The sequence below is a fragment of the Chiloscyllium punctatum genome, chromosome 5 (assembly GCF_047496795.1).
Source record: "Chiloscyllium punctatum isolate Juve2018m chromosome 5, sChiPun1.3, whole genome shotgun sequence".
Classification (NCBI taxonomy): Eukaryota; Metazoa; Chordata; class Chondrichthyes; order Orectolobiformes; family Hemiscylliidae; genus Chiloscyllium; species Chiloscyllium punctatum.
Genome location: NC_092743.1, coordinates 75,499,521 through 75,518,068, shown reverse-complemented (window position 1 = coordinate 75,518,068; position 18,548 = coordinate 75,499,521).

Genomic DNA, 18,548 nt, shown 5'->3' with positions numbered 1-18,548 from the left:
ACTAAATGAGAGAAGCTCGACCTCACGTGCAGTTTTTTTAGTTGAATCAATGCGTAACGTTTGTTCCATTGAATGAATGAATACTGTTTGTTTGGTTGAATGAATGTATTAAACTTGAGAAGTGAAATGATAGAAAGAAGTTGTACTGCACGTGCAGATTTTTTTAATTGAATAAATGTGTAACGTTTGTTTCATTGAATGAATGATTACGGTTTGTTTGGTTGAATGAATGTATTAAGCTTGAGACATTGAAAGAATGAGAGAAGCTCTAATCATGGAATCATCTCGTGCAGATTGTTTCATTGAATCAAGGAAGAACGTTTGAATGAAGGATTGACGTTTCTTTCAACGACTGGACGAACACAGTTTGTTTCTTTCAATGAACCAGTTAAGCTTGAGACATTGAATGAATGAGGGAAGCTCAACTCATTGAATCAAGGAATAACGTATGTTTCACTGAATGAAGGAATACTGTTTGTTTGGTTGAATGTATGTATTAAACTTGAGAAATGAAATGATAGAAAGAAGCTGTACTGCACGTGCAGTTTTTTAAAATAGAATCAATGTGTAACGTTTGTTTGACTGAATGAAGGAATACTGTTTGTTTGGTTGAATGAGTGTATTAAGCTCGAGACATGGAATGAAAGAGTGAAGCTCTGCTCATTGAATTAACACTAGCAGCTTGTTTCATTGGATCAATGAATAACGTTTGGTTCATTGAACGAACGTTTGAATTTAGAAAAAATAAACGAAACGAATAGGTTTCCTTTCTTTCAATACATTAGTAAAGGTTGAGATATTGAATGAATGAGAAACTCTCTTCTAGTTGAATTAATTCGTTCAGTTTGTTTAATGAATGAATGAATGATAGATGCTCTACTGCACGTGCAGTTTGTTTAATTGAATCAATGTGTAACGTTTGTTTCATTGAATGAATGAATACAGATCGTTTGGTTGAATGTATGCATTAAACCCGAGACATTAAATGAATGACAGATGCTCTTGTGCACGTGCAGTTTGTAATATTGAATCAATGTGTAACGTTTGTTTCATTGAATGAATGAATACTGTTTGTTTGGTTGAATGTATGTATTAAACTTGAGACATTAAATGAATGACAGATGCTCTTCTGCACGTGCAGTTTGTTTAATTGAATCAATGTGTCACGTTTGTTTCATTGAATGAATGAATACCGTTTGTTCGGTTGAATATATGTATTAAGCTTGAGATATTAAATGAATTACAGGTGCTCTACTGCACGTGCAGTTTGTTTAATTGAATCAATGTGTAACGTTTGGTGCATTGAATGAATGTTTGAATTTAGAAGAAACGAACACATGAATACATTTCCTTTCCTTCAATGAATTAGTAAAGGTGGAGATATTGAATCAATGAGAAACTCTCTTCCCATTGAATTAATTCGTGCAGTTTGTTTAATTGAATCAATGTATAACATTTGTTTCATTGAATGAATGAATACAGTTTGTTTGGTTGAATGAATGAATTAAGCTTGAGACATTGAAAGAATGAGAGACGCTCTAATCATGAAATCATCGCGTGCAGTTTGTTTCATTGAATCAATGAAGAACGTTTGGTTGATTGAGTGAACGTTTGAATTCGGAATAAACGAACGGAATGAAAGAGTGAAGCTCTGCTCATTGAATTAACACAAGCAGCTTGTTTCATTGGATGAACGTTTGAATTTAGAATAAACGAATGAATGAATACATTTCCTTTCTTTCAATGAATTAGTAAAGGTTGAGATATTGAATGAATGAGAAACTCTCTTCTAATTGAATTAATTCGTGCAGATTGTTTAATTGAATCAATGTATAACATTTGTTTCATTGAATGAATGAATACAGTTTGCTGGTTGAATGTATGTATTAAACTTGAGAAATTAACTGAATGAGAGAAGCTCCACTGCACGTGCAGTTTGTTTAATTGAATCAATGTGTAACGTTTGTTTCATTGAATGAATGAATACTGATTGATAGGTTGAATAAATGGATTAAGCTTGAGACATGGAATGAAAGATTGAAGCTCTGCTCACAGAATTAACACAAGCAGCTTGTTTCATTTGATGAACGCTTGAATTTAGAATAAACGAACGCAGGAATACATTTCCTTTGTTTCAATGAATTAGTCAAGGTTGAGATATTGAATGAATGAGAAACTCTATCTAATTGAATTAATTTGTGCAGTTTGTTGAATTGAATCAATGTGTAACGTTTGTTTCTTTGAATGAATACAGTTTGTTTGGTTGAATGTATGTATTTAACCTGAGACATTGACTGAATGAGAGAAGCTCTACTGCGCGTGCGGTTTGTTGAATTGAATCAATGTATAACGTTTGTTTCTTTGAATGAATACTGTTTGTTTGGTTGAATGACTGTATGAAGCTTGGAACATTAAATGAATGACAGATGCTCTTCTGCACGTGCAGCTTGTTTATTTGAATCAATGTGTACCGTTTGGATCATTGAATGAATAAATGCAGTTTGTTTGGTGGAGTGAATGTATAAACTTTGAGACATCAAATGATAGACAGAAGTTCGACTGCACGTGCAGTTTGTTTAATTGAATCAATGTGTAACGTTTGTTTCATTTAATGAATGAATACAGTTTGTTTGGTTGAATGAATGTATTAAGTTTGAGACAAAGAATAAAAGAGTGAAGCTCTGCTCACTGAATTAACACAAGCAGCTTGTTTCATTGGATTAATGAATGACGTTTGGTTCATTGAGTGAACTTTTGAATCTAGAATAGACGAATGGAATGAAAGAGTGAAGCTTTACTCATTGAATTAACACGAGCAGATCGTTTCATTGGATGAACGTTTGAATTTAGAATAAACGAACGAATGAATACTTTTCCTTTCTTTAAATGAATTAGTAAAGTTTGAGATATTGAATGAATGAGAAACTCTCTTCTAATTGAATTATTTCGTGCAGATTGTTTAATTGTTTCATTGAATGAATGAATACAGTTTGTTTGTTTGAATGAATGAATTCAGCTTGAGACATGAAATGAATGAGAGAAGCTCTCCTGCACGTGCCGTTTTTTTAAATTGAATCAATGTGTAACGTTTGTTTCATTGAATGAATGAATACAGTTTGGTTGAATTAATGTATTAAACGTGCGACAATAAATGAATGACAGGAGGTCTACTGCACGTGCAGTTTGTTTCATTGATTCAATGTGTAACGTTTGTGTCTTTGAACGAATGAATACTATTTACTTGGTTGAATGAATGTATTAAGCTTGAGACATGGAATGTAAGAGTGAAGCTCTTCTCACTGAATTAACACATGCAGCTTGTTTCATTGGATTAATGAATAACATTTGGTTCATTGAATGAACGTTTGAATTTAGAATAAACGAACGAAATAAATACATTTCCTTTCTTTCAATGAATTAGTAAAGGTTGAGATATTGAATGAATGAGAAACTCTCTTCTAATTGAAATAATTCGTGCAGATTGTTTAATTGAATCAATGTATAACATTTGTTTCATTGAATGAATGAATACAGTTTGTTTGCATGAATCTATGTATTAAACTTGAGACATTAACTAAATGAGAGAAGCTCGACTTCACGTGCAGTTTTTTTAGTTGAATCAATGCGTAACGTTTGTTCCATTGAATGAATGAATACTGTTTGTTTGGTTGAATGAATGTATTAAACTTGAGAAATGAAATGATAGAAAGAAGCTGTACTGCACGTGCAGTTTTTGTTAATTGAATAAATGTGTAACGTTTGTTTCATTGAATGAATGAATACTGTTTGTTTGGTTGAATGTATGTATTAAACTTGAGACATTAAATGAATGACAGATGCTCTTCTGCACGTGCAGTTTGTTTAATTGAATCAATGTGTAACGTTTGTTTCATTGAATGAATGAATACCGTTTGTTCGGTTGAATGTATGTATTAAGCTTGAGATATTAAATGAATTACAGGTGCTCTACTGCACGTGCAGTTTGTTTAATTGAATCAATGTGTAACGTTTGGTTCATTGAATGAATGTTTGAATTTAGAAGAAACGAACACATGAATACATTTCCTTTCCTTCAATGAATTAGTAAAGGTGGAGATATTGAATCAATGAGAAACTCTCTTCCCATTGAATTAATTCGTGCAGTTTGTTTAATTGAATCAATGTATAACATTTGTTTCATTGAATGAATGAATACAGTTTGTTTGGTTGAATGAATGAATTAAGCTTGAGACATTGAAAGAATGAGAGACGCTCTAATCATGAAATCATCGCGTGCAGTTTGTTTCATTGAATCAATGAAGAACGTTTGGTTGATTGAGTGAACGTTTGAATTCGGAATAAACGAACGGTATGAAAGAGTGAAGCTCTGCTCATTGAATTAACACAAGCAGCTTGTTTCATTGGATGAACGTTTGAATTTAGAATAAACGAATGAATGAATACATTTCCTTTCTTTCAATGAATTAGTAAAGGTTGAGATATTGAATGAATGAGAAACTCTCTTCTAATTGAATTAATTCGTGCAGATTGTTTAATTGAATCAATGTATAACATTTGTTTCATTGAATGAATGAATACAGTTTGCTGGTTGAATGTATGTATTAAACTTGAGAAATTAACTGAATGAGAGAAGCTCCACTGCACGTGCAGTTTGTTTAATTGAATCAATGTGTAACGTTTGTTTCATTGAATGAATGAATACTGATTGTTTGGTTGAATAAATGGATTAAGCTTGAGACATGGAATGAAAGATTGAAGCTCTGCTCACAGAATTAACACAAGCAGCTTGTTTCATTTGATGAACGTTTGAATTTAGAATAAACGAACGCAGGAATACATTTCCTTTGTTTCAATGAATTAGTCAAGGTTGAGATATGGAATGAATGAGAAACTCTATCTAATTGAATTAATTTGTGCAGTTTGTTGAATTGAATCAATGTGTAACGTTTGTTTCTTTGAATGAATACAGTTTGTTTGGTTGAATGTATGTATTTAACCTGAGACATTGACTGAATGAGAGAAGCTCTACTGCGCGTGCGGTTTGTTGAATGGAATCAATGTATAACGTTTGTTTCTTTGAATGAATACTGTTTGTTTGGTTGAATGACTGTATGAAGCTTGGAACATTAAATGAATGACAGATGCTCTTCTGCACGTGCAGCTTGTTTATTTGAATCAATGTGTACCGTTTGGATCATTGAATGAATAAATGCAGTTTGTTTGGTGGAGTGATTGTATAAACTTTGAGACATCAAATGATAGACAGAAGTTCGACTGCACGTGCAGTTTGTTTAATTGAATCAATGTGTAACGTTTGTTTCATTTAATGAATGAATACAGTTTGTTTGGTTGAATGAATGTATTAAGTTTGAGACAAAGAATAAAAGAGTGAAGCTCTGCTCACTGAATTAACACAAGCAGCTTGTTTCATTGGATTAATGAATGACGTTTGGTTCATTGAGTGAACTTTTGAATCTAGAATAGACGAATGGAATGAAAGAGTGAAGCTTTACTCATTGAATTAACACGAGTAGATCGTTTCATTGGATGAACGTTTGAATTTAGAATAATCGAACGAATGAATACTTTTCCTTTCTTTAAATGAATTAGTAAAGTTTGAGATATTGAATGAATGAGAAACTCTCTTCTAATTGAATTATTTCGTGCAGATTGTTTAATTGTTTCATTGAATGAATGAATACAGTTTGTTTGAATGAATGAATTCAGCTTGAGACATGAAATGAATGAGAGAAGCTCTACTGCACGTGCCGTTTTTTTAAATTGAATCAATGTGTAACGTTTGTTTCATTGAATGAATGAATACAGTTTGTTTGTTTGAATGAATGAATTCAGCTTGAGACATGAAATGAATGAGAGAAGCTCTACTGCACGTGCCGTTTTTTTAAATTGAATCAATGTGTAACGTTTGTTTCATTGAATGAATGAATACAGTTTGTTTGGTTGAATTAATGTATTAAACGTGCGACAATAAATGAATGACAGGAGGTCTACTGCACGTGCAGTTTGTTTCATTGATTCAATGTGTAACGTTTGTGTCTTTGAACGAATGAATACTATTTGCTTGGTTGAATGAATGTATTAAGCTTGAGACATGGAATGTAAGAGTGAAGCTCTTCTCACTGAATTAACACATGCAGCTTGTTTCATTGGATTAATGAATAACGTTTGGTTCATTGAATGAACGTTTGAATTTAGAATAAACGAACGAAATAAATACATTTCCTTTCTTTCAATGAATTAGTAAAGGTTGAGATATTGAATGAATGAGAAACTCTCTTCTAATTGAAATAATTCGTGCAGATTGTTTAATTGAATCAATGTATAACATTTGTTTCATTGAATGAATGAATACAGTTTGTTTGCATGAATCTATGTATTAAACTTGAGACATTAACTAAATGAGAGAAGCTCGACTTCACGTGCAGTTTTCTTAGTTGAATCAATGCGTAACGTTTGTTCCATTGAATGAATGAATACTGTTTGTTTGGTTGAATGAATGTATTAAACTTGAGAAATGAAATGATAGAAAGAAGCTGTACTGCACGTGCAGTTTTTTTAAATTGAATCAATGTGTAACGTTTGTTTCATTGAATGAATGAATACAGATCGTTTGGTTGAATGTATGCATTAAACCTGAGACATTAAATGAATGACAGATGCTCTTGTGCACGTGCAGTTTGTAATATTGAATCAATGTGTAACGTTTGTTTCATTGAATGAATGAATACTGTTTGTTTGGTTGAATGTATGTATTAAACTTGAGACATTAAATGAATGACAGATGCTCTTCTGCACGTGCAGTTTGTTTAATTGAATCAATGTGTAACGTTTGTTTCATTGAATGAATGAATACCGTTTGTTCGGTTGAATGTATGTATTAAGCTTGAGATATTAAATGAATTACAGGTGCTCTACTGCACGTGCAGTTTGTTCAATTGAATCAATGTGTAACGTTTGGTTCATTGAATGAATGTTTGAATTTAGAAGAAACGAACACATGAAAACATTTCCTTTCCTTCAAATGAATTAGTAAAGGTGGAGATATTGAATCAATGAGAAACTCTCTTCCCATTGAATTAATTCGTGCAGTTTGTTTAATTGAATCAATGTATAACATTTGTTTCATTGAATGAATGAATACAGTTTGTTTGGTTGAATGAATGAATTAAGCTTGAGACATTGAAAGAATGAGAGACACTCTAATCATGAAATCATCGCGTGCAGTTTGTTTCATTGAATCAATGAAGAACGTTTGGTTGATTGAGTGAACGTTTGAATTCGGAATAAACGAACGGTATGAAAGAGTGAAGCTCTGCTCATTGAATTAACACAAGCAGCTTGTTTCATTGGATGAACGTTTGAATTTAGAATAAACGAATGAATGAATACATTTCCTTTCTTTCAATGAATTAGTAAAGGTTGAGATATTGAATGAATGAGAAACTCTCTTCTAATTGAATTAATTCGTGCAGATTGTTTAATTGAATCAATGTATAACATTTGTTTCATTGAATGAATGAATACAGTTTGCTGGTTGAATGTATGTATTAAACTTGAGAAATTAACTGAATGAGAGAAGCTCCACTGCACGTGCAGTTTGTTTAATTGAATCAATGTGTAACGTTTGTTTCATTGAATGAATGAATACTGATTGTTTGGTTGAATAAATGGATTAAGCTTGAGACATGGAATGAAAGATTGAAGCTCTGCTCACTGAATTAACACAAGCAGCTTCTTTCATTTGATGAACGTTTGAATTTAGAATAAACGAACGCAGGAATACATTTCCTTTGTTTCAATGAATTAGTCAAGGTTGAGATATGGAATGAATGAGAAACTCTATCTAATTGAATTAATTTGTGCAGTTGGTTGAATTGAATCAATGTGTAACGTTTGTTTCTTTGAATGAATACAGTTTGTTTGGTTGAATGTATGTATTTAACCTGAGACATTGACTGAATGAGAGAAGCTCTACTGCGCGTGCGGTTTGTTGAATGGAATCAATGTATAACGTTTGTTTCTTTGAATGAATACTGTTTGTTTGGTTGAATGACTGTATGAAGCTTGGAACATTAAATGAATGACAGATGCTCTTCTGCACGTGCAGCTTGTTTATTTGAATCAATGTGTACCGTTTGGATCATTGAATGAATAAATGCAGTTTGTTTGGTGGAGTGAATGTCTAAACTTTGAGACATCAAATGATAGACAGAAGTTCGACTGCACGTGCAGTTTGTTTAATTGAATCAATGTGTAACGTTTGTTTCATTTAATGAATGAATACAGTTTGTTTGGTTGAATGAATGTATTAAGTTTGAGACAAAGAATGAAAGAGTGAAGCTCTGCTCACTGAATTAACACAAGCAGCTTGTTTCATTGGATTAATGAATGACGTTTGGTTCATTGAGTGAACTTTTGAATCTAGAATAGACGAATGGAATGAAAGAGTGAAGCTTTACTCATTGAATTAACACGAGCAGATCGTTTCATTGGATGAACGTTTGAATTTAGAATAAACGAACGAATGAATACCTTTCCTTTCTTTAAATGAATTAGTAAAGTTTGAGATATTGAATGAATGAGAAACTCTCTTCTAATTGAATTATTTCGTGCAGATTGTTTAATTGTTTCATTGAATGAATGAATACAGTTTGTTTGTTTGAATGAATGAATTCAGCTTGTGACATGAAATGAATGAGAGAAGCTCTACTGCACGTGCCGTTTTTTTAAATTGAATCAATGTGTAACGTTTGTTTCATTGAATGAATGAATACAGTTTGTTTGTTTGAATGAATGAATTCAGCTTGAGACATGAAATGAATGAGAGAAGCTCTACTGCACGTGCCGTTTTTTTAAATTGAATCAATGTGTAACGTTTGTTTCATTGAATGAATGAATACAGTTTGTTTGGTTGAATTAATGTAATTAAACGTGCGACAATAAATGAATGACAGGAGGTCTACTGCACGTGCAGTTTGTTTCATTGATTCAATGTGTAACGTTTGTGTCTTTGAATGAATGAATACTATTTGCTTGGTTGAATGAATGTATTAAGCTTGTGACATGGAATGTAAGAGTGAAGCTCTTCTCACTGAATTAACACATGCAGCTTGTTTCATTGGATTAATGAATAACGTTTGGTTCATTGAATGAACGTTTGAATTTAGAATAAACGAACGAAATAAATACATTTCCATTCTTTCAATGAATTAGTAAAGGTTGAGATATTGAATGAATGAGAAACTCTCTTCTAGTTGAATTAATTCGTTCAGTTTGTTTAATGAATGAATGAATGATAGATGCTCTAATGCACGTTCAGTTTGTTTAGTTGAATCAATGTGTAACGTTTGTTTCATTGAATGAATGAATACAGATCGTTTGGTTGAATGTATGCATTAAACCTGAGACATTAAATGAATAACAATAGCTCTTCTGCACGTGTAGTTTGTTTAATTGAATCAATGTATAACATTTGTTTCATTGAATGAATGAATACTGTTTGTTAGGTTGAATGCATGTATTTAACCTGAGACATTAACAATTTGATTTAATCCGTGCAGATTGTTTAATTGATTCAATGTGTAACGTTTGTTTCATTGCTTGAATGAATGAATACTGTTTGTTTGATTGAATGAATTTATTATGCTTGAGACATGGAATGAAAGAGTGAAGCTCTGCTCATTGAATTAACACAAGCAGCTTGTTTCATTGGATCAATGAATAACGTTTGGTTCATTGAACGAACGTTTGATTTAGAAAAGATAAACGAAACGAATAGGTTTCCTTTCTTTCAATACATTAGTAAAGGTTGAGATATTGAATGAATGAGAAACTCTCTTCTAGTTGAATTAATTCGTTCAGTTTGTTTAATGAATGAATGATAGATGCTCTACTGCACGTGCAGTTTGTTTAATTGAATCAATGTGTAACGTTTGTTTCATTGAATGAACGAATACAGATCGTTTGGTTGAATGTATGCAGTAAACCTGACACATTAAATGAATGACATATGATCTTGTGCACGTGCAGTTTGTAATATTGAATCAATGTGTAACGTTTGTTTCATTGAATGAATGAATACCGTTTGTTTGGTTGAATGTATGTATTAAGCTCGAGACATTAAATGAATTACAGGTGCTCTACTGCACGTGCAGTTTGTTTAATTGAATCAATGTGTAACGTTTGTTTCATTGAATCAATGAAGAACGTTTGGTTGATTGAGTGAACGTTTGAATTCGGAATAAACGAACGGAATGAAAGAGTGAAGCTCTGCTCATTGAATTAACACAAGCAGCTTGTTTCATTGGATGAACGTTTGAATTTAGAATAAACGAATGAATGAATACATTTCCTTTCTTTCAATGAATTAGTAAAGGTTGAGATATTGAATGAATGAGAATCTCTCTTCTAATTGAATTAATTCGTGCAGATTGTTTAATTGAATCAATGTGTAACGTTTGGTTCATTGAATGAATGTTTGAATTTAGAAGAAACGAACACATGAATACATTTCCTTTCCTTCAATGAATTAGTAAAGGTGGAGATATTGAATCAATGAGAAACTCTCTTCCAATTGAATTAATTCGTACAGTTTGTTTAATTGAATCATTGTATAACATTTGTTTCATTGAATGAATGAATACAGTTTGTTTGGTTGAATGGACGTATTATGCTTGAGACATGAAATGACAGAGAGAAGCTGTACTGCACGTGCAGTTTTTTTTAACTTGAATCAATGTGTAACGCTTGTTTCAATTGAATGAATGAATGCAGTTTGTTTGGTTGAATGAATGTATTAAGCTTTAGACATTGAAAGAATGAGAGAAGCTCTAATCATGGAATCATCGCGTGCAGTTTGTTTCATTGAATCAATGAAGAACGTTTGGTTCATTGAGTGAATGTTTGAATTTGGAATAAAGGTACGCAAGGAAAGAGTGAAGCTCTGCTCATTGAATTAACACAAGCGGCTTGTTTAATTGAATTTACAGTAAACGAACGAAAGGATACATTTCCTTTCTTTCAATGAATTAGTAAAGGTATTGAATGAATGAGAAACTCTCTTCTAATTGAATTAATTCGTGCAGTTTACTTAATTGAATCAATGTGTAATGTTTGTTTCTTTGAATGAATGAATACTGTTTGTTTGGTAGAATCAATGTATTAAGCTTGAGACATGAAATGAATGACAGGAGGTCTACTGCACGTGCAGTTTGTTTAATTGAAACAATGGGTAACGTTTGTTTCTTTGAGACATTAAATACTGTCTCAAGTTTAGTACATACATTCAAGCAAAAAAACTGTATTCATTCATTCAAAGAAACAAACGTTACAGATTGATTCAATTCAACAAACTGCACGTGCAGTAGAGCTTCTTTCTTTCATTTCATGTCTCCAGTTTAATACATTCCTTCAACCAAATAAACAGTATTCATTCAATGAAGCAAACGTTACACATTGATTTAATTAAAGAAAAAGCACGTACAGTAGAGCTTCTCTCATCCTTTCAGTGTCTCAAGCTTAATACATTCATTCAACCAAGCACACTGTATTCATTCAAAGAAACAAACGTTACACATTGATTCAATTAAGCAAACTGCACGTACAGTAGAGCTTCTGTCTATCATTTCATGTCGCAATCATAATACATTCAACCAAACAAACTGTTTTCATTCATTCAATGAACCAAATGTTATACATTGATTCAATTAAATAAACTGCACCAATTAATTCAATTAGAAGAGAGTTTCTCATTCATTAAAGATCTCAACCATTACTCATTCATTGAAAGAAATGAAATGTATTCATTCGTTAGTGTATTCTATATTCAAACGTTCATTCAATGAACCAAACGTTAGACATTGATCCAACGAAACAAGCTGCTTGTGTTCATTCAATGAGCAAAGCTTCACTCTTTCATTCCATGTCTCGAGCTTAATACAATCATTGAAAGAAGAAAACTGTATTCATTCATTCAATGAAACAAACGGTATTCGTTGATTCAATGAGTTGAGCTTCTCTCATTCATTCAATACCTCAAGCTTAATTCGTTCATTGAAAGAAACAAACTGTGTTCGTTCTGTCGTTGAAAACAACTTCAATCATTCATTCAAACGTTCTTCATTGATTCAATGAAACAAACTGCACGAGATGATTCCATGATTTGAACTTCTCTCATTCTTTCAATGTCTCAAGCTGATTACATTCATTCAACTAAACAAACTGTATTCATTCATTCAATGTAACAAACGTTACACATTGATTCAATTAAACAAACTGCGCGTACAGTAGAGCTTCTGTCTATCATTTCATGTCTCACGGTGAATACATTCATTCAACTTAAGGAAGAGTATTCATTCATTCAATGAAACAAACGGCACTTGCAGTGAAGCTTCTCTCATTCATTTCATGTCTCAAGTTTAGTACATACATACAATGAATCAATGTGTACCGTTTGGATCATTGAATGAATAAATGCAGTTTGTTTGGTGGAGTGAATGTATAAACTTTGAGACATCAAATGATAGACAGAAGTTCGACTGCACGTGCAGTTTGTTTAATTGAATCAATGTGTAACGTTTGTTTCATTTAATGAATGAATACAGTTTGTTTGGTTGAATGAATGTATTAAGTTTGAGACAAAGAATAAAAGAGTGAAGCTCTGCTCACTGAATTAACACAAGCAGCTTGTTTCATTGGATTAATGAATGACGTTTGGTTCATTGAGTGAACTTTTGAATCTAGAATAGACGAATGGAATGAAAGAGTGAAGCTTTACTCATTGAATTAACACGAGTAGATCGTTTCATTGGATGAACGTTTGAATTTAGAATAAACGAACGAATGAATACCTTTCCTTTCTTTAAATGAATTAGTAAAGTTTGATATATTGAATGAATGAGAAACTCTCTTCTAATTGAATTATTTCGTGCAGATTGTTTAATTGTTTCATTGAATGAATGAATACAGTTTGTTTGTTTGAATGAATGAATTCAGCTTGAGACATGAAATGAATGAGAGAAGCTCTACTGCACGTGCCGTTTTTTTAAATTGAATCAATGTGTAACGTTTGTTTCATTGAATGAATGAATACAGTTTGTTTGGTTGAATTAATGTAATTAAACGTGCGACAATAAATGAATGACAGGAGGTCAACTGCACGTGCAGTTTGTTTCATTGATTCAATGTGTAACGTTTGTGTCTTTGAACGAATGAATACTATTTGCTTGGTTGAATGAATGTATTAAGCTTGTGACATGGAATGTAAGAGTGAAGCTCTTCTCACTGAATTAACACATGCAGCTTGTTTCATTGGATTAATGAATAACGTTTGGTTCATTGAATGAACGTTTGAATTTAGAATAAACGAACGAAATAAATACATTTCCTTTCTTTCAATGAATTAGTAAAGGTTGAGATATTGAATGAATGAGAAACTCTCTTCTAATTGAAATAATTCGTGCAGATTGTTTAATTGAATCAATGTATAACATTTGTTTCATTGAATGAATGAATACAGTTTGTTTGCATGAATCTATGTATTAAACTTGAGACATTAACTAAATGAGAGAAGCTCGACCTCACGTGCAGTTTTTTTAGTTGAATCAATGCGTAACGTTTGTTCCATTGAATGAATGAATACTGTTTGTTTGGTTGAATGAATGTATTAAACTTGAGAAGTGAAATGATAGAAAGAAGTTGTACTGCACGTGCAGATTTTTTTAATTGAATAAATGTGTAACGTTTGTTTCATTGAATGAATGATTACGGTTTGTTTGGTTGAATGAATGTATTAAGCTTGAGACATTGAAAGAATGAGAGAAGCTCTAATCATGGAATCATCTCGTGCAGATTGTTTCATTGAATCAAGGAAGAACGTTTGAATGAAGGATTGACGTTTCTTTCAACGACTGGACGAACACAGTTTGTTTCTTTCAATGAACCAGTTAAGCTTGAGACATTGAATGAATGAGGGAAGCTCAACTCATTGAATCAAGGAATAACGTATGTTTCACTGAATGAAGGAATACTGTTTGTTTGGTTGAATGTATGTATTAAACTTGAGAAATGAAATGATAGAAAGAAGCTGTACTGCACGTGCAGTTTTTTAAAATAGAATCAATGTGTAACGTTTGTTTGACTGAATGAAGGAATACTGTTTGTTTGGTTGAATGAGTGTATTAAGCTCGAGACATGGAATGAAAGAGTGAAGCTCTGCTCATTGAATTAACACTAGCAGCTTGTTTCATTGGATCAATGAATAACGTTTGGTTCATTGAACGAACGTTTGAATTTAGAAAAAATAAACGAAACGAATAGGTTTCCTTTCTTTCAATACATTAGTAAAGGTTGAGATATTGAATGAATGAGAAACTCTCTTCTAGTTGAATTAATTCGTTCAGTTTGTTTAATGAATGAATGAATGATAGATGCTCTACTGCACGTGCAGTTTGTTTAATTGAATCAATGTGTAACGTTTGTTTCATTGAATGAATGAATACAGATCGTTTGGTTGAATGTATGCATTAAACCCGAGACATTAAATGAATGACAGATGCTCTTGTGCACGTGCAGTTTGTAATATTGAATCAATGTGTAACGTTTGTTTCATTGAATGAATGAATACTGTTTGTTTGGTTGAATGTATGTATTAAACTTGAGACATTAAATGAATGACAGATGCTCTTCTGCACGTGCAGTTTGTTTAATTGAATCAATGTGTCACGTTTGTTTCATTGAATGAATGAATACCGTTTGTTCGGTTGAATATATGTATTAAGCTTGAGATATTAAATGAATTACAGGTGCTCTACTGCACGTGCAGTTTGTTTAATTGAATCAATGTGTAACGTTTGGTGCATTGAATGAATGTTTGAATTTAGAAGAAACGAACACATGAATACATTTCCTTTCCTTCAATGAATTAGTAAAGGTGGAGATATTGAATCAATGAGAAACTCTCTTCCCATTGAATTAATTCGTGCAGTTTGTTTAATTGAATCAATGTATAACATTTGTTTCATTGAATGAATGAATACAGTTTGTTTGGTTGAATGAATGAATTAAGCTTGAGACATTGAAAGAATGAGAGACGCTCTAATCATGAAATCATCGCGTGCAGTTTGTTTCATTGAATCAATGAAGAACGTTTGGTTGATTGAGTGAACGTTTGAATTCGGAATAAACGAACGGAATGAAAGAGTGAAGCTCTGCTCATTGAATTAACACAAGCAGCTTGTTTCATTGGATGAACGTTTGAATTTAGAATAAACGAATGAATGAATACATTTCCTTTCTTTCAATGAATTAGTAAAGGTTGAGATATTGAATGAATGAGAAACTCTCTTCTAATTGAATTAATTCGTGCAGATTGTTTAATTGAATCAATGTATAACATTTGTTTCATTGAATGAATGAATACAGTTTGCTGGTTGAATGTATGTATTAAACTTGAGAAATTAACTGAATGAGAGAAGCTCCACTGCACGTGCAGTTTGTTTAATTGAATCAATGTGTAACGTTTGTTTCATTGAATGAATGAATACTGATTGTTTGGTTGAATAAATGGATTAAGCTTGAGACATGGAATGAAAGATTGAAGCTCTGCTCACTGAATTAACACAAGCAGCTTCTTTCATTTGATGAACGTTTGAATTTAGAATAAACGAACGCAGGAATACATTTCCTTTGTTTCAATGAATTAGTCAAGGTTGAGATATTGAATGAATGAGAAACTCTATCTAATTGAATTAATTTGTGCAGTTTGTTGAATTGAATCAATGTGTAACGTTTGTTTCTTTGAATGAATACAGTTTGTTTGGTTGAATGTATGTATTTAACCTGAGACATTGACTGAATGAGAGAAGCTCTACTGCGCGTGCGGTTTGTTGAATTGAATCAATGTATAACGTTTGTTTCTTTGAATGAATACTGTTTGTTTGGTTGAATGACTGTATGAAGCTTGGAACATTAAATGAATGACAGATGCTCTTCTGCACGTGCAGCTTGTTTATTTGAATCAATGTGTACCGTTTGGATCATTGAATGAATAAATGCAGTTTGTTTGGTGGAGTGAATGTATAAACTTTGAGACATCAAATGATAGACAGAAGTTCGACTGCACGTGCAGTTTGTTTAATTGAATCAATGTGTAACGTTTGTTTCATTTAATGAATGAATACAGTTTGTTTGGTTGAATGAATGTATTAAGTTTGAGACAAAGAATAAAAGAGTGAAGCTCTGCTCACTGAATTAACACAAGCAGCTTGTTTCATTGGATTAATGAATGACGTTTGGTTCATTGAGTGAACTTTTGAATCTAGAATAGACGAATGGAATGAAAGAGTGAAGCTTTACTCATTGAATTAACACGAGCAGATCGTTTCATTGGATGAACGTTTGAATTTAGAATAAACGAACGAATGAATACTTTTCCTTTCTTTAAATGAATTAGTAAAGTTTGAGATATTGAATGAATGAGAAACTCTCTTCTAATTGAATTATTTCGTGCAGATTGTTTAATTGTTTCATTGAATGAATGAATACAGTTTGTTTGTTTGAATGAATGAATTCAGCTTGAGACATGAAATGAATGAGAGAAGCTCTACTGCACGTGCCGTTTTTTTAAATTGAATCAATGTGTAACGTTTGTTTCATTGAATGAATGAATACAGTTTGGTTGAATTAATGTATTAAACGTGCGACAATAAATGAATGACAGGAGGTCTACTGCACGTGCAGTTTGTTTCATTGATTCAATGTGTAACGTTTGTGTCTTTGAACGAATGAATACTATTTACTTGGTTGAATGAATGTATTAAGCTTGAGACATGGAATGTAAGAGTGAAGCTCTTCTCACTGAATTAACACATGCAGCTTGTTTCATTGGATTAATGAATAACGTTTGGTTCATTGAATGAACGTTTGAATTTAGAATAAACGAACGAAATAAATACATTTCCTTTCTTTCAATGAATTAGTAAAGGTTGAGATATTGAATGAATGAGAAACTCTCTTCTAATTGAAATAATTCGTGCAGATTGTTTAATTGAATCAATGTATAACATTTGTTTCATTGAATGAATGAATACAGTTTGTTTGCATGAATCTATGTATTAAACTTGAGACATTAACTAAATGAGAGAAGCTCGACTTCACGTGCAGTTTTTTTAGTTGAATCAATGCGTAACGTTTGTTCCACTGAATGAATGAATACTGTTTGTTTGGTTGAATGAATGTATTAAACTTGAGAAATGAAATGATAGAAAGAAGCTGTACTGCACGTGCAGTTTTTTTTAATTGAATAAATGTGTAACGTTTGTTTCATTGAATGAATGATTACGGTTTGTTTGGTTGAATGAATGTATTAAGCTTGAGACATTGAAAGAATGAGAGAAGCTCTAATCATGGAATCATCTCGTGCAGATTGTTTCATTGAATCAAGGAAGAACGTTTGAATGAAGGATTGACGTTTCTTTCAACGACTGGACGAACACAGTTTGTTTCTTTCAATGAACCAGTTAAGCTTGAGACATTGAATGAATGAGAGAAGCTCAACTCATTGAATCAAGGAATAACGTATGTTTCACTGAATGAAGGAATACTGTTTGTTTGGTTGAATGTATGTATTAAACTTGAGAAATGAAATGATAGAAAGAAGCTGTACTGCACGTGCAGTTTTTTTGAATACAATCAATGTGTAACGTTTGTTTGACTGAATGAAGGAATACTGTTTGTTTGGTTGAATGAGTGTATTAAGCTCGAGACATGGAATGAAAGAGTGAAGCTCTGCTCATTGAATTAACACTAGCAGCTTGTTTCATTGGATCAATGAATAACGTTTGGTTCATTGAACGAACGTTTAAATTTAGAAAAAATAAACGAAACGAATAGGTTTCCTTTCTTTCAATACATTAGTAAAGGTTGAGATATTGAATGAATGAGAAACTCTCTTCTAGTTGAATTAATTCGTTCAGTTTGTTTAATGAATGAATGAATGATAGATGCTCTACTGCACGTGCAGTTTGTTTAATTGAATCAATGTGTAACGTTTGTTTCATTGAATGAATGAATACAGATCGTTTGGTTGAATGTATGCATTAAACCTGAGACATTAAATGAATGACAGATGCTCTTGTGCACGTGCAGTTTGTAATATTGAATCAATGTGTAACGTTTGTTTCATTGAATGAATGAATACTGTTTGTTTGGTTGAATGTATGTATTAAACTTGAGACATTAAATGAATGACAGATGCTCTTCTGCACGTGCAGTTTGTTTAATTGAATCAATGTGTAACGTTTGTTTCATTGAATGAACGAATACCGTTTGTTCGGTTGAATGTATGTATTAAGCTTGAGATATTAAATGAATTACAGGTGCTCTACTGCACGTGCAGTTTGTTTAATTGAATCAATGTGTAACGTTTGTTTCATTGAATGAATGAATACAGATCGTTTGGTTGAATGTATGCATTAAACCTGAGACATTAAATGAATGACAGATGCTCTTGTGCACGTGCAGTTTGTAAT